The sequence below is a fragment of the Schistocerca serialis genome, chromosome 4 (genome assembly GCF_023864345.2).
Source record: "Schistocerca serialis cubense isolate TAMUIC-IGC-003099 chromosome 4, iqSchSeri2.2, whole genome shotgun sequence".
Taxonomy (NCBI): domain Eukaryota; kingdom Metazoa; phylum Arthropoda; class Insecta; order Orthoptera; family Acrididae; genus Schistocerca; species Schistocerca serialis.
The window spans coordinates 703,954,523-703,976,209 of record NC_064641.1 but is presented as its reverse complement, the minus strand read 5'-3'; the positions used below and the strand labels follow the sequence as shown (position 1 = coordinate 703,976,209).

The 21,687-nt window shown below is 43.3% G+C and overlaps 1 protein-coding gene and 1 pseudogene across 1 annotated transcript in view; one reads left to right on the top strand and one right to left on the bottom strand.

The window, feature by feature from the left end:
• LOC126474705 (phospholipid phosphatase 1-like) overlaps positions 1 to 21,687 on the bottom strand; it is a 782,821-nt gene that overhangs the window by 105,424 nt on the left and 655,710 nt on the right. The gene's annotated exons all lie outside the window — the stretch shown is intronic.
• LOC126476192 (5S ribosomal RNA) lies at positions 414 to 531 on the top strand (annotated as a pseudogene).

Genomic DNA, 21,687 nt, shown 5'->3' with positions numbered 1-21,687 from the left:
GCGAGTGGCCGGGTAACCGAGATCCAGACAGCGTGGTGTCCAGACATGCGTGCTACTACTGCTGCCGGCTGCGTAGCGGCGCGGCCGGAGGTGTGCGCGGCACGCCCACACCTTGCTTCCGGTCACAAGCGGTCGTCGCTAGGCGGCGCGCCATCCACAGTCCGCACTCCATCTCGATTATTCTGTCAACTACTGTTAACTATTCTAGAAGGAAATATTCTTTGCATTCACTGTCTGCTAATTCCCGTCGATAAAACTTGTAGCTTTAAGTTTTTCAGTGTTATTTTCACCTTCTTATTGGTCAACTGGGATAACTACCAATTCCAGATGATCAGATTACTGTGTGTTTCACTTTTGTCCATTACTTCGTGCTCTCCCTATGTTCTCTTCTATTTTCTTATGTCCATGTTGTTCCTTTCGGCCTTGCCGCAGTGGTAACACCGGTTCCCGTCAGATCACCGAAGTTAAGCGCTGCCGGACTGGGCTAGCACTTGGATGGGTGACCATCCGGTCTGCCGAGCGCTGTTAGCAAACGGGGTGCACTCAGCCCTTGTGAGGCAAACTGGGGAGCTACTGTTTGAGTAGTAGTGGCTCCGGTGTCGTAAACTGACATACGGCCGGGAGAGCGGTGTGCTGACCACATGCCCTTCCATACCCGTATTCGGTGACGCCTGTGGGCTGAGGGTGACACGGCGGCCGATCGGTACCGTTGGGCCTTCCAAGTCGTGTTCGGATGGAGTTTAGTTTATGTTGTTCCTTAATTCTTAATTTCTGTTTTTAAAGCCTTCTAAATTTAGTATTTAATTTTCCCGATTCTTTGATATTGTTTCTCTCTAGTTCTTTTCTTACTTCTCCAGTCCACGCTATTGTTGACTTCCTTTTTTCAGAAATACAGTGATGTTTGTTTCGTTAGACTGTTCTCATTTACTCGGCAGAGGTGCCCAAAGAGGATTATTTCTCTTACTTTCTGGCCGGCTGGTGAGACCGAGCGGTTCTAAGCACTTCCGTCTGGACCCACGCGACCGCTATGGTCGCAGGTTCGAATCCTGCCTCGGGCATGGATGTGTGTCATGTCGTTAGGTTTAAGTAGTTCTAAGTTCTAGGGGACTCATGACCTCAGATGTTAAGTCCCATGGTCCTCAGAGCCAATTGAACCATTTTGTTACCTTCTGCATATTTTAGCAGTATTTCTCACTCTCCAACCACCTGTAGCTTGTGTTACATCCATTATTTTTGTAAAAATCCTTCTATCAAGGGTTTCTATGCTGTCCTACGTAACTTTTTCTTAAGTATGCTTTGGGCATCATGCATTTAGTCAGAGATCAACAAGGAGTCAAAATCCAATAATTCAGGGAGTTACATTTTATTGTGCATGTATAGGATACAGCACATAAAATATAAGCCTACCCAGATTATGACATATTCTGATGAATCTGATATATTTGCAGTGTATACACGAGAATGACACTTCAAAACCCTCACAAATTCCCGAACGGGACTCTTAAACCGCGAAACACTACACCTTGATGACGGAGGCAAGCAAAGCGCCAAGTTCACTGTATCATTCATACAATGTTCCGGAGTAAGAATGGCACTAACTCGTCACAGAGCGTAATAATAACAACTTATATTGCTTCGTCTACTTCTTCTTCTTATGCTTGAGGCTGATGAATCTCATTTCTTCTTCACGAATTGTTCAACCATTTCGTTAGTCTTCCTAATGTAAAATATATAAGCTAATGTTAATTTGGGAAGCCATATGTTGTTTCTAATCTGTTACTAACATTTAATGTCAAAGTAGTACGTTTTAAATCCTTTCGGAGTCACCCACCGTTTCTCGTATGACATTCGCAAACATTATCACGTGTTGCGGTAGCCAAACATTGTTTTTTCCTTTTCTCATGTGCTCAGTTCTTTTCAGAAATTGCGTTTCAGCAATTTGTATTTCAGGCATCCCAAGATGTAGAAACCAATTTTTATAAAATTTTATTCTTATTCTTATTTCCCCGTCAGGTCTTACATTTTAGTGAGTCATGGGTGATCCCGAAAAAAAAAATTTCAAACTGAAAATGTACATTTGTTTTACAAATATTGTAATAACAATGGGAACAAACTTTGACATGGACACCTTATGTAAAATTACAGAATTCGGTTTAAATATATGTGATTAGTTTATGTCGAACTTGGTCGTACCAACAGCTTCCACTATACTTTAACATCGGGTATGTTTCAAGGAATCGTAATAGGACCGCCATCGTTTTCTGAAAACAGAAAATATCAAAATATGGTGTCAGCAGCGCTATCAGATTGTTCGCTGAGGATGGTATTGTCTATAGGAAGATTTCGTCTTTCGACGATCGTAACAAAATGCAGAACAACTTTGACAGAATTTCCACTTGGTGCAATGAATGGTGGCTCTATTTAAATGTGGATAAACACAATATAATGCCAAGGAGAAAGAGGGAAGCAGGCACATCTGATTTAAGGGTAAGTAGTTTCCATGCAGTAATACTACGAAAGGACACTAAACGGAAAGAACAAGTGAAATCAATGGTGAAAGGATGAGTGACAGATTGTTTTTTTTTTTTTTTCCTCTCTCCTTCTAGTGTTCTTGGAGTGAGCGGTGCGGCTGTAAAGGAAACGCGGGTAAGACTAGCCAAATTACTTCTAGAATGCCTACTCCAGTGTTCCAATTCCTTATCAATCAAGAAAAACAGGCATCGAACGACTTCAGAGACGCGTTGCTGGGATTGTAACACATCGGTTTCGCAGATCCAGAAGTTAACAGTAATGTTCGGGAAGCTTCAATGGAATTTTTTGGAGGAATAACGACTTTGTTCCCGGGAAGTCCTGCTGGGCAAATTCAGACCACTGGTTTTAGGGGGAGACTGCCTGCATCGTGCATCTCCTATAGACATCACGAGGAAAATATGAGAGATAGAAGAAAGTACACAGGCACAAAAAGTTATTTTTCTCTTGCTCCATGAGCGAATAGAATAGGACAGAAAATCTCTCTAATGCTGGTACGAAGTACTCTTCATCAAACATAGTGTGCGTTGTATTACATGTTGAGACAAATGGTACTGCTAACACCATTCTATGCGACCTTGTCGAGGCCTGAGAAATCGTGGAATTCGATACGCAGGTGACCGTCTCGAGTGACGGTAAGGGCGGTGTGGGACAGAGAGGGGCTGGAGGTGGGGGTGGGATGAAGGGCAAAGGAGGAGAATGCAGGCTGAAAAAAATCCATCTCCTGCTAGGGCGCGGCGGTGGTGCACAGTTTCTGTTCACCAAATTGTCATATGTTCTGGGTAGAATCGAAATTCTCTCGTGGGATGTGCATGCGATATTTTTCAGACAGTCCGCTGGACTGTGATCTCACATAACGGCATGAACGAACGCCGCAGTATAATGTGCAGTCAGCACTGTGACACTTCTATACTATGCAAGAACACTGAACGTAACAAAGAACACTGCACTCTTAACTAATCTAAGGTAACCGGTCGTGTCTAAGACCAAGACTGCACTGCAGTTACGTGGTTGAACGAGCAGACGCATATCTCGCTTCTTCCAGTATAGTACAACATCGATCACATATGTGAGCATCTTAAATAACCACTTGTTTGATTAACATCGCCTTTTCAATTACCACGTCATTTAGTTAGTTAACCTATAATACCGCGATTCTTTAAAAAATCGAAATCTCGCGTATAAAACAGCTTCAAAATCTGATTACTATACTAATGAGTTAATGTGCTAACTGCCGGGTGGCTATCATTAAAGTACAGTGTGGGCTGTAATTATCGTACGGCAGCGAAACTTGGTATATACGCTAATGCGTTAATGTGGAACAGACTTACGCTGGACAAAATTAGTTTCAGTTTTGGCCATCAGGTGCAAATTTAGCGAAGTGAATTTAAGAAAGATGTATACAAATGTTTCCGTATGTAATGGGTTAAGAATGGGACGTAGGTAGAGAAAGTAAAACTAGCAAGAAAGGCATAGTGTTAAGTTCATTAGTAACAGCTGTTTCCACAGCTTGTTCAATATGAGCATAGGAGGCGTCGACGAGATGCTGCATCCGCAAAACAGCGTGATCAGCAGTTGCTCGCAGCACTTCCTGTGGATCTCTACGCTTGCATGACCTGTCGCAGTCAGCAAGACATCCGCTACTGCTCTTACTACCCGACCTAACTATCGCCCCTTGGCGCTTGGCTTGCCACTTTTTTCCCCTCTGCCCTTCAAACCGCTACCTTTCGTTCGACTTTCGACCCAATCTATCTCCAGATGAGCGTGTGTTAAGGGTTAACCTTAACCAGACGTACGCAAACATCGCAGTACCCACAACCTGCGACACCTCACTTTAGTGAAAACTAACCCTTTATGCAGAGATGGCAGTAGACCTTTTGAGTTGGCCATCATGCCGGTGTCGGCGTGGAGAGGCTCCACCTCTTGACGAAAAAAAATGTTAACTCTCAGCTACGTGTTCCTGTTTATAGCCTTCAGACAGGGTAGAGATCGAACGTGTCCCTGGTAAACGCGTTATTTGAAGTATCCCAGAGCCAAAAATCACGGTTTCCGATCAGGTGATCTCCCAGGCCATGCATCTGGAAAACATCTGGAGAAAAAACATTCATGGATTGTTGCATTAAGCAGATCTCTCACTGGGTGAGCGACATTGCATAAAAACGGTGGTTTCCACACTGTTGCGTTCTTACACATGATGTACAAGGAGGTTACGATAACGTGCAGACGTCACGATACCCCCTACAGGCCGTCTGGTTGCATTTTCTTCAAAGAAGAACGGACTGAGAATAAAGGTGCTTGTAAACCCAACCCACACAGTCACATACGGAGAGTGCAGTGGCTCTTCGTGCGCAACACACGCTTTAGCAGTGCCCCAAATTCGGCAGTTTTGTATATTCACTGCGCCCTGTAGTGTAATATGTGCTGCGTCACTCCACAGAACATAGCCAGGCCACATGTCATTAACTTCGATCCGTGCCAGAATTCGTAGGGAAAATTCAGAACGTTGCTGTAGACCTTGAGGTTTCGGCTGCTGCAAAACAGATCGTAAGACTTTCCCTAATGTTGAACATGAGACGTGACAGTTCTCGTGGCACTGCACGAGCACTAGCACTACTAGGGTGACGTACTGCATGATCAGTTACAGCAACAGCAACCTCGCCAATAGCTTCCAACGGGATGGGATGCGTTCCTCATCTAGGTGCCACCACCCAAGCTCAGTATGTTTTCGGAAGTCACTATTATTATTTTCTTTAAAGTATTTAATGACATCAGGCCTCTCCTCAGACTTTTCAGCCGGCGATACTCTCTCAGAGCAGCACTGTATTTGCTGCCATTCACAACAAACAATTTCACTAACAGCACAGTCTATTTCCTCGATAGCCATACTGTTCACTCACGTTATGGATTGCACAGTGTATGAATTGACAATATTTACGTATAAAATCACTGGTGGTAGTAATTCCTCGTGAATGTCTGCCGTGAAGAGTAAGTAAAGGTGTTCTCGACCTGAATACAGCAGTGCTTTATTAGGTATCGTCCTGTTGGACAGAGTATGCTCTTGCTTTACTCTCGTCTTTTAACTGCCTACCTCTCACCAATTATAGGAACTCCTAACCACGAGATAACTTGGAACTTTTCACTTACACAAATCATACCCAGAAGTGAAAGGAACAGTGAGTTACATAAAAACGTCATAGTACTGACCGGGGAATGAACTCGGAACCTGCGAATTTGTAGTCTTAACGATTATTGATTGACCACTAAGCTGTATAGGTCCGAATCTAAATTAGATGAATGTGTGGTGTTTGTATAACAGTGTGACATCAACGTGTTTGTATAACAGTGTGACATCAACGCGGTCAGAACAATGTGTACAGCGCTTGATTTGCACCCGCGGCAACTGGAACTATTTTTTTCCCCAACATAAATCGGTTCCGCATTAACGCATTAGTGTATCTACGAAGTTTCACAGCGTAAGATAATTACAGCCTACAAAGGTCTTCCGTGAGTAGCTACTCTTTAATCATAACCACAGACTACTGGACGTTAAGCACACATGAGAGAAAAAGTTTAGAAAAGGTCTGAAACTACGCTTTCCGTTTGTTGGGAGTCGCTAAGTGCTCTCATTATGAAACACTGGATGAATATGGTCTGAGTAATCAGCACTCCATTTTAAGCAAAAGCTAGTTTCTCAGTCAGCTCAATGTTTACGACATCATCTTTCTTACCTATCTGTCGTAGAATGATAATTTTGCAGGTATAGTCAGTGATATATGGAGATACTGTCTGCAAACAGTGTTGCGAATAGAGTCGGTAGCAAAGAAATAATAAATTAAAACGTCATACCTGATGCGCCATCCGGGAGACAGTGTTACCGCAACTGCACGGACTATCTCTGCTCGCCTCACGGCCGACCCACACTCCCATCGTGCACCACCTGTCTGCAGCCCCTGTCCATTTCCCCCATATTCGCTCTTCTGAGATTCCTACGGGAGGTCGGACGTATCTGTTCATCCGCACTGAAGAAGGTGGATTCATTGCCCAGTTACGCGTATCAGATTATAGAAATGTGTGGTGTCTGTTCTTTCCGACATGGCGCAATGGTTATCGCACCTCTCTAGTAAGCTGGAGATCCCAGTTTCGAATCCCGGTCCGGTACATATTTTCACTAGTCGCCCCCGATTCTGCGTAATGTCCCAATGCAGCTGACAACAGTGACCCCTTCCCCCTTTTCCCTTTTCCCTTTCCCTTTCCCCTTTCCCTTCCTTTTTCATTATTGCCCTTAATGGCAGACATTCACGAGGAATTACTACCACCATTCATTTCGTAAGTAAATATTGTCAATTCATACACCGTGCTAGGAGATGTGCCGTTCCCATGAAGCGTAACGCTACACGTGCCGGTCAGCATCTAGCCGTACCACGTATAGGCAGTTTTAGGCACAGGGCTAGCTAATTTGAAATGCTGTAAGCAGCAGAAAGCAACTAAGTTTAGAGACGCTACTGCTATCACAGACTGAGGACGTAGGGCCTAAGTAGAATGAAAAAATGAGATTGGCGCAGGATAGACAGAAGAAAGGTCAAGAATGGAACTACGAAACGTAGTACACAAGAATACTGTGATTCTACTACTCTTTAACATTATCAACAGTTACTCAGAATTCACATTCTCCCTACTTGTGCCCGGTATACGAGACGACGCTTTCTGCACTCAGCTTGTTGCTTTGTTCTTTCCAGGCCACTCCATTATAAAGCAACTCCTGTCTTAGAGTGAGAAGCTCTCACAGCGCTAGGTGCATTCTGCCGTTGTAGACAGCGCTAGAGCGTAGCTAATTGCCTTCACGGGTTCAGTGGCATTTCCGGGATGCGGGCAGCGTCCTTTCACGTTCTCAGTTGCTGCACACAACAAGGCGATATCTCCATTAAAACTTGAGTAATTGGTTTACATACAACAGTAAGGTGCTTCACTGCAAGAAAACGAAATGAACTTCGTAAACAGTAGGCCTACTCAGCCAATGGACGGACACATGGACCCATAGTTCATCGCAGCAACGCTAGGGGGTCCCAAGCATGTGACAGTTTTAGACCACAACCGTTACATACTTAATTTTACGACTCCAAGTTCACTTTTATCATTTAAATAACTTATTTGTAAACACAATGCCAGGTATGTAAAATAGAAGTCATTCTTGGAAATGAGTACTGTCATAAGAAGTTTTAAGTCATTGTTTTTAACGGTTTCATGTAGTATGTACGGAAAAAGCCGTGACTATCCTGTCACCTGGCTGCTGAAACACAGGAAGAGTTAAGCGAAAAGCAAAGGAAGTTTAAAGATTCACGCCTTGTAAATGATCAAGTCGTTAGAAACGGGAACAAGCTCAGAATGGACATGAATGAGAGAAAAAAATGACAGTTTTCTTTCAAGAGTTTGTCCCAGCAACCGCCTTTGTTGGTTTTGGGAAGTCAGTGTCTTAACAACTGCTCATATTGTTTAAAATATACAGCATTCGAGGTACGATATGTAACTAAGCGCATCAAACTTAATTTTGAAGTTCAGTAAATTTTTTCAAGACTTGGGAACAGCAGTGATTGTTTCTGAAGACTTTTATTTATTTTTGTTTTTAATTAAAATGGTGGTCACAATCTCGCTAGTCGAAGAGTAAGTTCTGTTTTCTGTCATCCGACTTATACGTACGGGATAACTAATATTTGAACCGAAGCATAAAATTATGAAAGCCATTTCCGTTTTCAATGAGTCGATAAATAGACCTCGTCGAGGCATCAGATATACTAGAATCTTCCCTGTTCTATCAGAGAGACGAGGAGCCTCCATATAGTTCTTAAGCAGAAAAAAATAAAGCAAGCGGTTATATTCGCGAAGTACTCTATATTGTTATTTACCAAAGACCAGAAGGAAATTACATACCTGGAACTGTAATGTAAATATGCTCTAACTGCCTACGAATACGTCAAATGTCAACTGGTGTTTTATTCGGTAAGCTCTGAAACACGGCGACAGACTCTTTTTTTATTATTTTTTTTATTTATTTTTTTATTTTTTTATTTTTTTTTTTACTACTTGGTGGTTCATGGTGTGGGTTCCTGTAGTCATGTCCTAGTTCATGAACCACGGGCAACGTATGAGTGGACAAGTAAGTGGCCCCGACAGTCGGGATACCAGTTACTTTGGAATAAGGCTGGACATCTCGGACATATTCTGAGTCGTGGTCACCTTTGTGCTCATGCGGCAAAGACTACCAAATCCACCGGTTAGTCCCTCAACCGTTAGGGGTAAAACTCAATGGGACTCGGGGCAAGTAAGGCTAGCAACCTGCTTCCCTGGTACTTTAAATATGATGCTGGCAACAATCAGAGCAAAATGCCTCGGACCTTTGGAGGTGACGGAGTCCCACCTCTAACTGACAAACCAGGAACTCCTAAGATACGACTTGGCAAACAAATGGTAATGAGATGGGCAGCTATTAATATCAATGGGGGCTACTCTGGGAAGAAGGTAGAGCTGGTAGAGGCTGCAAGTAAGATGGGGCTGGACGTTTTAGCTGTTAGTGACATTCGGGTAAGGGGCGAGAAAGAAGAGGAAGTGGGAGAATACAAGGTCTACCTGTCAGGAGTCAAAGCAGGAATAGCACAATCGGGTGTAGGGCTTTACATCAGGAAAGAAATGGAACCCAGCATAGTTGCAATAAGGTATGTAAACGAACGACTGATGTGGATAGATTTGACAGTGTCTAGCAAGAAAATTAGGACTGTGTCAGTATATTCGTATTGTGAAGGGACAGATGAAGATAAGATGGATAGTTTTTATGAGGCACTCAGTGATGTAGTTGTTAGAGTAAAGGACAAGGACAGTGTTCTGCTCATGGGTGATTTTAATGCCAGGATTGGAAATCGAACAGAAGGGTATGAAAAGGTTATGGGTAAATTTGGAGAGGATATGGAGGCCAACAGGAACGGGAAACAACTCTTTGATTTCTGTGCCAGTATGGGCTTAGTAATCACAAACTCCTTTTTTAAACATAAGAACATTCACCGGTATACTTGGGAAGGCAGGGGAACCAGATCTGTCATTGACTATATAATAACAGATCAGGAACTCAGGAAGGCTGTGAGGGACACACGTGTATTCAGGGGATTCTTTGATGACACTGATCATTATTTAATCTGCAGTGAAATTGGGATTGTGAGGCCGAAAGTGCAGGTCAGGTCAGGTCCATATGTAGGAGGATAACAGTGGAGAAACTTCAGGATAAAGAAATCAGGCACGAGTACATAACAGCGATCTCAGAAAGGTACCAGTTAGTTGAATGTAGTCAATTACAGTCATTGGAAAAGGAATGGACAAGGTACAGGGACACAGTACTAGAAGTGGCTAAAGAATGTCTTGGAACAGTAGAGTGTAAAAGTAGGATGAAGCAAACAGCTTGGTGGAATGACACAGTCAAGGCAGCCTGTAAAAGGAAGAAGAAGGCGTATCAAAAATGGCTACACACTAGAACTCAGGTAGACAGAGAAAGTTATGTTGAAGAAAGAAACAAAGCCAAACAGATAATTGCAGCATCCAAGAAGAAATCTTGGGAAGACTTTGGAAACAGGTTGGAGACTATGGGTCAAGCTGCTGGAAAACCATTCTGAAGTGTAATTAGCAGTCTTCGAAAGGGAGGTAAGAAGGAAATGACAAGTATTTTGGACAGGTCAGGAAAACTGCTGGTGAATCCTGTGGATGCCTAGGGCAGATGGAGGGAATATTTTGAAGAGTTGCTCAATGTAGGTGAAAATACGATCAGTAATGTTTCACATTTCGAGGTAGAATTGGATAGGAATGATGATGGAAGTAGGATCACATTTGAGGAAGTGGAGAAAATGGTCAATAGATTGCAGTGCAATAAAGCAGCTGGGGTGGATGAAATTAAGTCGGAACTCATCAAATACAGTGGAATGTCAGGTCTTAAATGGCTACACATGAAAATTGAAATGGCCTGGGAGACGGGACAGGTTCCATCAGACTGGACAAAAGCAGTAATCACACCAATCTTTAAACACGGAAACAGAAAACATTGTAAAAACTACAGAGGCATCTCTTTAATCAGCGTTGTGGGTAAAATCTTCTCAGGTATTGTTGAAAGGAAAGTGCGAGTATTAGTTGAGGACCAATTGGATGAAAATCAGTGTGGGTTTAGGCCTCTTAGAGGTTGTCAGGACCAGATCTTTAGCTTACGGAAAATACTGGAGAAGTGTTATGAGTGGAACAGGGAATTGTATCTATGCTTTATAGATCTAGAAAAGGCATATGACCGGGTTCCTAGGAGGAAGTTATTGTCTGTTCTACGAGATTATGGAATAGGAGGCAAACTTTTGCAAGCAATTAAAGGTCTTTACATGGATAGTCACGCAGCAGTTAGAGTTGACGGTAAATCGAGTTCATGGTTCAGAGTAGTTTCAGGAGTAAGACAAGGCTGCAACCTGTCTCCACTGTTGTTCATATTATTTATGGATCGTATGTTGAAAACAATAGACTGGCTGGGTGAGATTAAGATATGTGAACACAAAATAAGCAGTCTTGCATATGCGGATGACTTAGTTGTGATGGGAGATTCGATTGAAAGTTTGCAAAGTAATATTTCAGAGCTAGATCAGAAATGTAAGGACTATGGTATGAAGATTAGCATCTCCAAAACGAAAGTAATGTCAGTGGGAAAGAAATATAAACGGATTGAGTGCCAAATAGGAGGAACAAAGTTAGAACAGGTGGACGGTTTCAAGTACTTAGGATGCATATTCTCACAGGATGGCAACATAGTGAAAGAACCGGAAGCGAGGTGTAGCAAAGCTAATGCAGTGAGCGCTCAGCTACGATCTACTCTCTTCTGCAAGAAGGAAGTCAGTACCAAGACTAAGTTATCTGTGCACCGTTCAATCTTTCGACCAACTTTGTTGTATGGGAGCGAAAGCTGGGTGGATTCAGGATACCTTATCAATAAGGTTGAGGGTACGGATATGAAAGTAGCTAGGATGACTGCAGGTACTAGTAGATGGGAACAATGGCAGGAGGGTGTCCACAATGAGGAAATCAAAGAAAAACTTGGAATGAACTCTATAGATGTAGCAGTCAGGGCGAACAGGCTTAGATGGTGGGGTCATGTTACACGCATGGGGGAAGCAAGGTTACCCAAGAGACTCATGGGTTCAGCAGTAGGGGTAGGAGGAGTCGGGGCAGACCAAGGAGAAGGTACCTGGATTCGGTTAAGAATGATTTTGAAGTAATAGGTTTAACATCGGAAGAGGCACTAATGTTAGCCCTGAATAGGGGATCATGGAGGAATTTTATAAGGGGGCTATGCTCAAGACTGAACGCTGAAAGACATAATCAGTCTTAAATGATGATGATGATGACTACTTTCTTGGGTGGTCTTGTGCGGCCACTAACTGGCGCTGTAATTCATCGCAGGTACGGTGAGTTGTGTTGGGAACAGTGTGCTAAGGCGATTTCTATTGTGGCGTCATTAGATTATGGCTTCCTCTTCATGAAATAAACCGTTGTTGGGTTGAAAGCTAAACCGGCTAGTTACGAATCATTACCGTAGAGAACAGCAAGCTTATATGCTCCAGCATCCTTGTTTCGACAAAAATAAACAAACCAGTATTTGTAACGCCACCTCCCTGAAATTTCACAATCTGAACATTCCACTCTCATCTGCGACATCTCGTCATTCCACATACGGCTTTCTTACATTGTGTTGGTGTCTGCCAGAATAGTAATTCGTAAACGAGGACAAATAATAATGAGAGAGATGGCGGTGTCATATTTGAATGTAATTCCCATGGTCATTCTGAGTCATCACGTTCTGTCGGTTCCTTAGTCATTCTAGTGCAGAGCCACCGACGATTATATAATGCATCACACATGATGTCAACATTTATCGTGGTAAAAGAGTGCACAGCTAAAGATTATGTAAATGTTCAAATGTGTGTTAATTCCTAAGGGACCAAACCGCTGAGGTGGTCGGTCTCTTAGACTTACACACTGCTTAAACTAACTTAAGCTAAGAACAATACACGCACCCATGCCCGAGGGAGGACTCGAACCTCCGGCGGAAGGGGCCGCGTAATCCGTGACATGGCGCCTCTAACCACGGGCCACTCGGCGCGGCGATTTTGTAGATCTGACATGCTTTAGCGGTACTCAAGTACTGGTAGAGGAAGTATTTTTAAGCAATATCTTTGGTAGAGACAATGCAGTTTGTCAGTCAATGAATTTAAGCTAATCATTTGCTTTATCCACCACTCAATTGATATGATCGTGTTACACCATTCGTCACTGTGACATACTTGGGTGGGGGAGAACTACTCGTCTAGAACGTAATTACGGATTAATGTATTCCCACTGCGTGCAGTTCCCAACATTAGAGAGAGAGAGAGAGAGAGAGAGAGAGAGAGAGAGAGAGAGAACTACGCCTATTCCTTTAGCTTCTTTTTGCTTTTCAGATCATACATCGGCAATCTATCTTCTGATTTGTGAAAAGCCTTTAGTTGGAATTAATATCTTCCAAGTTATTTATATGAGATTCTCAGGTTTGTGAACTTGCCATCGTGTGTCGCTGACAACTGTCTGATAAAATGAGCTCTACGATTTAAAAATCGTAACGTTTAAGCGTCTCAACATTTCTCTGTGTAGGTTATAGTGAAGTAGTAAGGCGCAAACGATCGATGTCTTCCTTCACACTTAATGGCTGTTGCACGTCAGATTACGTACACTGTTGTACGTGAGTGACTGGCCTGTTTGTAGTGTACAGTTCTATTTGTACATTTCAGAACTTACACATTGATTGAATCGTGTATTTTATGTTATAATTTTGGATCTGGGTTGGCATGACAAATTCTTTGTAAATCTGTCTAAGCTCTTTGAAAGTATTGGTTTTATTGCTATATGTAAAACTTCTAATAGCCGATTATGGGGTAAGAATATTTTTTCTCGATTTTCACCATTTATGTCAGTAACATTCGGTACTGGCTTTTCTTTAAGAAGCTTGACAATGGATGCATGTCTTACACGTACTTTGCCTCTTTGTTGTAAAGATAGAGGATAAAATAACACTTTAAATGGAACTTTATGGAATTTATAGTTTAGTTTTTCGTACGGCCTTCAGAAGATGATCTCAACTGTATCTGCCTGTCTTCGTGCGAAAACATTTTGTTGTAAAAGCTGTGACAACTCAACCAATTTGGCGCGTTTGTATAATGGACCGATGCGAGAATCTGTCAAATTAGCGAAAAAATATAAAGGAGCGGATATCATAGGAAGCTTCGGTGGGAAACAATGGGATAAAATACATCTGTCAACAACTGTTCCCTTGAAGACAGATATAGGTGTCGTTTATTTGTTAAATTTAAAATTAGCCCTTGGACACTCACTCTCCTCCCCTTTCCCCCTTTCTCTCTCTCTCTCTCTCTCTCTCTCTCTCTCTCTCTCTCTCTCTCTCTCTCTCTCTCACACACACACACACACACACACACACACACACACACACACACACACACACACATCCGAGGCTTCGTCTACAGCAACGCTCCGAAGTCATAAGCCAGTTATGATAGATGATAGACTTCCATGCACCATTAAGTTTGCAGCCGCTGTTCCGCTTGAAGTTATTGATAAACGACAGTGCGCCTATAACCTCAGTTGTGAATAAAAGCAACAGGGAAATCTGTTACGTTGTTTCGCTTTAAACATGGGCGGCGACACCACTAGCGTCCCTCCATGGCAAACATCACTTACGACCTCTGGTAGCATCATGGGCCAATTATTCATTCAAAAAGTGTCCCCCTCCCCAACATTTTTGCACTCCTTCTCACGCTCTCTATGCGTATCCCACTTCGTCACACGGATCCCAATCACTTCGATAGTGCTACACATACAATTCAGTAGAAGCGCAAAACCCCATTCACCCCTGCCCTCAAATCTCTCCACTCTGGGCTGCTGTAATGCCAGTATCAAAGACATCTTCCCTATCGCCCACTTCCATACCGCCATACCATATTCGAAGGGAAAACAGACTCCCTCTCTCCAAATAAGAACTCCGTGCTGACATCTACCCGTCCTGCCAGATACAGCCCTGCCCCTACGCCCTACCTAAGATCTAGGTTCTGATGCCTCATCCACTTTCGTGACCACCATAACGCCAACGTCACTCCTCCGTGTTCCAGCTTCCACCTATGGGTCAAACACTTCTCTCCATCTCATCCCACTCCCAAATATAACAATCCATCCATGAGCCCTTCATTCTGTCCTGCTCTGTCCCTTGCCTTACAGTACTTACTTCTGGAATTCCTGTGAGCAATATCTTCATCTACATCACCGATATGTGCTTTTACAGCAAAACTATAAGCAAACCTATTTTATCGTAATTTAATCTTACTACTGATTACTTCTCAATACTATTAAAGAGCATTTACTTTCTCCCCTTCCCCATTATTGAGTAGGGGATGCGAGTAATTAACAAGTCACAGCAGTCAGTTGCTGTGAACGAAAATGATGATGAAGCTATCATCCGAAGCTCAAGTTTTTACTCTAATCTGATGGGGCAGGAACACTGAGGTCGTTTTAGCCAAAGACGTCGCCACAAGAACCTTCTTTCCGAGCAACGATCCTATTGCAATTCCAGTTATGAACGACTGACGTTACTTCCGTGAAAGTCCGTGGGCGGTTGCTTCACTGGAATACGTGCCGAATGCGGTACCACTTTTCGCGCGGCGCGTTTAGTCGCGGAATGTTGGGCTTTTAAACGAGGCTGTCCCGTTAGTTGATGGACGCACCCCGCACAGTAGCGCCTGCACAGTGGGGCGGCTCGGCGATCAAAAGGCGTCGTTAAAGGTGGAATGGGGCGTGGGGGCGGCGGACCCACCGCCACAAAGGAGCCACGGCGGCGCACACCTGCGCGCCATTCAGGCCGCCTGCTTTTGAGGTCTCCTGGCGTTGCGCGTAAAGCGGAGGGGCACTCCCACGCACCGAGGGACTGCGTAGGAAACGTGGAGCAGGGGACGCGCAGGTGGCCCTCTGGGTCCAACGTGCGACCCAGCCGCGCTCTTCGCTGTCGCAGGCGCACCAGCCAGTGAGCATACATTCTTGTATGGTCCGCGCAGGATACGGTAGCCGACGCGCAGTGACCAGTTTTCGTCCACTGCGCTGCACGAGTTCATTCGTTTGTTCGAAAGGGGAGGCCGATTAGTGTTCTCCAACGTTCGGCCGGTCAGCGATGACAGAATCGAGGCGCACGCACTGCAATCTTTCTCCAACGATTTTACAGAGACTATTTGGAAAAAAAATTTCATTTTTGCTTTACTTGTAACTTTATATGTCAGTTTCATGATGATGTGCCCATCATTTCGTTAATGACCATAGTTATTGTGATATTTACGTGGAAATAAGGCACTGCGCGAAATTCGGAAAAGTTTGCAATGAAAAATAGAGGTCGGTATGATTTTGCGTTCGGTACATATTACATGTGTTGTTGCGTATGAAATTTAGCGAACATATTGAATTTTTCATTAGACTCGGGTGGAGGTATCTGTCACCAAACTCTAGAAAACTAATCAGACGTAGCACATCCATTTGCGATTGCGCCGCGCCAGCGATAAGGCCATTGTGAAATATCCACATTCCTCATATTTCTTAAACGGTTACAGATATCGAAATTAGATTTTGGCAAATGATAGCACACAAGAGGAGAGTATTTTGCCATATCGTTACTATGTAAAATTTCATAATCTACCGTGTTATTCCACTAACTACAGACTTTTTCGATGAAAGAATGTAAGTTTTAAGGGCCGTCGATAGGTGGTGAAATGAGAAATGCTACAAATTTTGGAACAACGTAAATGAAGACATTACACGTTTTTTGCACCGAGGATGTGCTTCCTCATGAACTATTGACCTTACTTTTCCTCAGTTCCTCACTTAATAAACTTACTAAGACAGTGTTTCAGAATTCTCTCGCAGTTCTGTCTGCACAACATATTACTCAGGTGAGACTGTGTAAACTCCACTGTGTTTTGGCAAAAGAAGCAAATTTTAACCTGGCACCTAGAGAAATGTGTAGGTTTTACTCAAAATTCGCCACTCATGACGCTTCTCTGAAAGATACAAATGGCCAGGCCAGGTGAAAATAAATCGCTGCATTTTCGGCGGAACTCGTTTTAGATACTACCCAAATCAGAGGTGACAGTAGATATTTCTGAATGATCAGCATACAAGTGTGGGTGTGGAGGGGACCCACTTAATGTTTACAAAGAAAGTGAGCCAGGCTCGCCGTTTCCCCTACTACGCCTGCCCGTAACCAAACCACTACTGCTCTCCTTGCCGGCCGGAGTGGCCGAGCGGTTCTAGGCGCTACAGTCTGGAACCGCGCGACCGCCACGTCGCAGGTTCGAATCATGCCCCGGGCATGGATGTGTGTGATGTCCTTAGGTTAGTTAGGTTTAAGTAGTTCTAAGTTCTAGGGGACTGATGACCTCAGAAGTTAAGTCCCATAGTGCTCAGAGCCATTTGAACCATTTTTGAACTGCTCTCCTCACGCGTGCTCTGCCGTCAAAGCATCTACCGGCCACGGCATCCTGCGCGGACTATAAAAGGGGTCCCAATCATCTCGAAAATATAAAGTTACGGAATTAATACTTTGTTTGTTTTCCTCGAATAACAAGACAGATACTGAGCTTAACTGACGAGAGAAGAAAATATCTTCATATTTATACCAAGGATCTTCGGACTGACAATCATACAAGCCTCACAGAAATCATAGTAAATCACTTTCAAAGCTCATTTCGATTTCACAAAAAAGCAATTGGCTCTTACTGAATTACAAAGATATGTGAAATTTGGCAAATATTACTAAGTAATGTTGCTGAAAATCATTCGTTCTCTCGTATTGACATCCGGTTTATGTATGGTCCGTAGCTATTTTTTCGAACAATGCCAATCTAGCGGCGTACGAGCTTGGCGAAATTTTGCGTTCAGAGGAGACAGACACAATAGTTCAAGTCTCCACTTGTGGAAGGTTCGGGGCGAGAGCCCCATTACCACCACCTACGCAAAAATACCTTTGACATCTTCATTGAAGGTTTACGCTAATTAGCCTGTTTCTATGCCCACTGTTTCTCTGGTCTCTCAGGGTCCCACTTGGCACCAGCTCGATATGTCGATATTTTCAAAAGGAAGCGACGTTAAATATATGGTAATCCTCCAGCGTTCCTACAGTCCCTTACTTTATTCAGCACACTACACTCTTAGTTCCGTCTACACTAACGGAAAATAATCGCAACAACCAAAAATAATGAATATAGGCTAATTAAACTTTGGAAATATATTTGTCTAGATAACGTATTTAAGTGACTGACGTTTCAAGATCACAGGTTTATGTAAGCGCCAGATAAGCCATTGCAAATGTAAAATGCTGGTAAATTACATTAATAATCAGTGTAGCCCGATGGTTAAAAAATGGTTCAAATGGCTCTGAGCACTATGGGACATCACTTCTGAGGTCACCAGTCCCCTAGAACTTAGAACTGCTTAAACCTAACTAACCTAAGGACATCACAGACATCCATGCCCGAGGCAGGATTCGAACCTGCGACCGTAGCGGTCGCACATTTCAAGTCTGAAGCGCCTAGAACCGCTCGGCCACGCAGGCCGGCTCCCGATGGTTACTCTGCAAGCTCGCATTACTGCCAAGGATTACGTGACGATTTTGGCTGATCAGTTTCATTCGATGGAACAATGTCTCTTCCCCGGTGGTGATGCTGTGTTCCTAGACGACTGAGCCCCTAGCCACAAAACTAGCATCATCCAGGACTGGTTTTGTGAGCACGAGGATGGACATCGCATCTCACCTGGTCGCCAATCAGCAGATCTCAATAGTACTGATCTTCGTGGTTTACTTTGGAGAGTAGGGTGCGTGGTCGCTATCCACCTCCACCATCGTTACCTGAACTTGCCATTATTTTGCAGAAAGAATGGCGCAAGATTCCCTTTAAAACCATACAGGACTCTACTTATCCATTCCGAGACGTCTGGAAGCCGTTTTAAATGCCAACGGTTTACCTACAGCACATTAGGGAAGGTAATGTGCTGTGTTTTTGTAGTTTCCGCATGTTTGTACACGTCCTATATATTAATTATACGTTTTCCTTCTATTGCTCTAAAGAATCATTTCAGTAGACTCCATCATAAACGCTTTCCTCTTCGCATATGTCCATGTTTCGTTTCAACACAGCAGGATCGGAATCAATATTCTGTTGTGAAATTTGGTTCTTATTCGTTTGTCCCGCAGGGCTTTTTGTAGTGTACTATACATCTATCTTATTCAACTAGGTTTTTTCCCTAATGAAGTCATTATCTCTACTGAAATTGAAATACATCCTAAATATTTGTAATGTGGCACTTTTTTATTTATTTATTTACACATCAAGTTCCGTAGGACCAAATTGAGGAGCAAATCTCCAAGGTCATGGAACGTGTCAGTACATGAACTTACAACATAAAAGTAACAACAGATAAAAATAAATGTTGATGAACCTCAAAAAAGTCAGACCATAAGTTTAAGTAAACGCTATCAGCAATACAATAAGAATCAGCTTAATTTTTCAAGGAACTCCTCGACATAATAGAAGGAGTGACCCATGAGGAAACTCTTCGATTTCGATTTGAAAGCGCATGGATTACTGCTAAGATTTTTGAATTCGAGTGGCAGCTTACCGAAAATGGATGCAGCAGTATGCTGCACACCTTTTTGCACAAGAGTTAAGGAAGTCCGATCCAAATGCAGGTTTGATTACTGCCAAGTATTAACCGAGTGAAAGCTGCTTATTCTTGGGAATAAACTAATATTTTTAACATGAAACGACAATAAGGAATATACGTATTGAGAGGCCAATGTCAAAATACCCAGACTCGTGAACAGAGGTCGACAAGAGGTTCGTGAACTCACACCACTTATTGCCCGAACCGCCCGTTTCTGAGCCAAAAATATCCTTGTAGAATGGGAAGAGTTGCCCCAAAATATAATACCATACGACATAAGTGAATGAAAATAAGCAAAGTAGACTTATTTACGTGTCGAAGTATCACTCACTTTTGATACCTCGAATAGTAAAAATGACAGTATTAAGTCTCTGAACAAGATCCTGAATGTGGGCTTTCCACGACATCTTACTACCTGTATGTATCTGAACACCTAGAAATTTGAACTGTTCAGTTTCACGAATCATATGCCCGTTCTGAGAGATTAAAACGTCAGGTTTTGTTGAATTGTGTGTTAAAAATTGTAAAATCTGAGTCTTACTGTGATTTAACGTTAGTTTATTTTCTACAAGCCATGAACTGAGGTCATGTACTGCCCTATTTGTTGCACAGCCGGCCGTTGTGGCCGAGCGGTTCTAGGCGCTTCAGTCTGGAACCGCGCGACCGTTACGGTCGCAGGTTCGAATCCTGCCTCGGACATGGATGTGTGTGATGTCCTTAGGTTAGTTAGGTTTTAGTAGTTCTAAGTTCTAGGGGACCGATGACCTCAGATGTTAAATCCCATAGTGCTCAGAGCCATTTGAACCATTTTGAATGTTGCACACAACATCCGTTACTACCAAGCTAGTGTCATCAGCAAACAGAAATATTTTAGAGTTACCCATAATACTAGAGTGCATATCATTTATATAAATAAGCCATGGTTGTTGGTTGTTTTTGGGGAAGGAGACCAGACAGCGAGGTCATCGGTCTCATCGGATTAGGGAAGGACGGGGAAGGAAGTCGGCCATGCCCTTTGAAAGGAACCATCCCGGCATTTGCCTGGAGCGATTTAGGGAAATCATGGAAAACCTAAATCAGGATGGCCGGACGCGGGATTGAACCGTCGTCCTCCCGAATGCGAGTCCATATAAATAAGCATACGGTCTTCCAACAAACCAGTATTTTTCTTAGTATAGCCGTAACCATTGGCGGTCAGTAACTGATAAATAAAAAATATTCGTACGCCGTGAACATCAATTTTTTTGATCACCTTGTCATCTATTAGGAATGTCCCAATTTCGAAGAGAAAAAGCTTGGTTCAACTGGATTACGGGAACGCGGACATCTACTAATCTATAGGCTTGTTCGACAAAGATACATCAGGGAGAGGCTGGCCTAATTAACTCGGGTTAAGTGATTTATAGCGTGTAGAACTAAAATGATCAGTCAGATCAGAGTTTGAAACTTCGTGTAACCTGATATGAATCCGCGCACGTTATGTGGATTAGTGGGAGAGGAGAAGCGGGGTGGAAAAGGGAGGGAAGGGCAACGGAGTGGAGTTGTGTGCGTGCACGTAGGTCGTGAGCGAACGGAACATTGGAATACTGAAAGAGCCGCAGACAACTTGTGTCGCGCGTGACGGACGCGCTATGCTAACAGCCTCCAAAGACTAATGGTGACGCCCCTGCAGCAGCGGCAGTCAGAGGAGACAACGGCGGTAATTGGGCTTGATTTGTGCCGGGGTTGCCGCTTGTGGGACATTAAGCGGCGCCTGCGGGGCGTAGCCAGAGACTGCTGCTGGCGCGACAATCACTTTCCCTGGCGTGGCGGCGCACACAGCCGTAGAATCCTGTACGCTTGGACGTACAGCTATGCCAAACGCATCATGCTCTTTGTTTCACTAAATATCACAACTTCGTGAAGACTTAACGGTAGTTACTTTCGATGTCTCATCACAACACCTATTTTTTTGTCGTCAGTCTCCTGACTGGTTTGATGCGGCCCGCCATCAATTCCTCTCCTTTCCCAACCTTTTCATTTCAGAGTACTACTAGCAACCTACGCCCTCAGTTATTTGATGAACGTATTCAAATCTCTGTATTCCTCTACAGTTTTTACCCTCTGCAGTTTTTACGTTATTCACTAATGTCTTACAAAATGTCCTATCATCCTGTTCCTTGTTGCTGTCAGTGTTTTTCATATATTCCTTTCCTCGCCGATTCTGCGCAGAACCTATTCATTCCTTACCTTATCAGGCCACGCAATTTTCAAAATTATTCTGTAGCACCATGTCCCTAATGCTTCGTTTCTCTTCTGTCCTGATTTTCCCACAGTCCACGTTTCACTAACACACAATGCTGTGCTCCA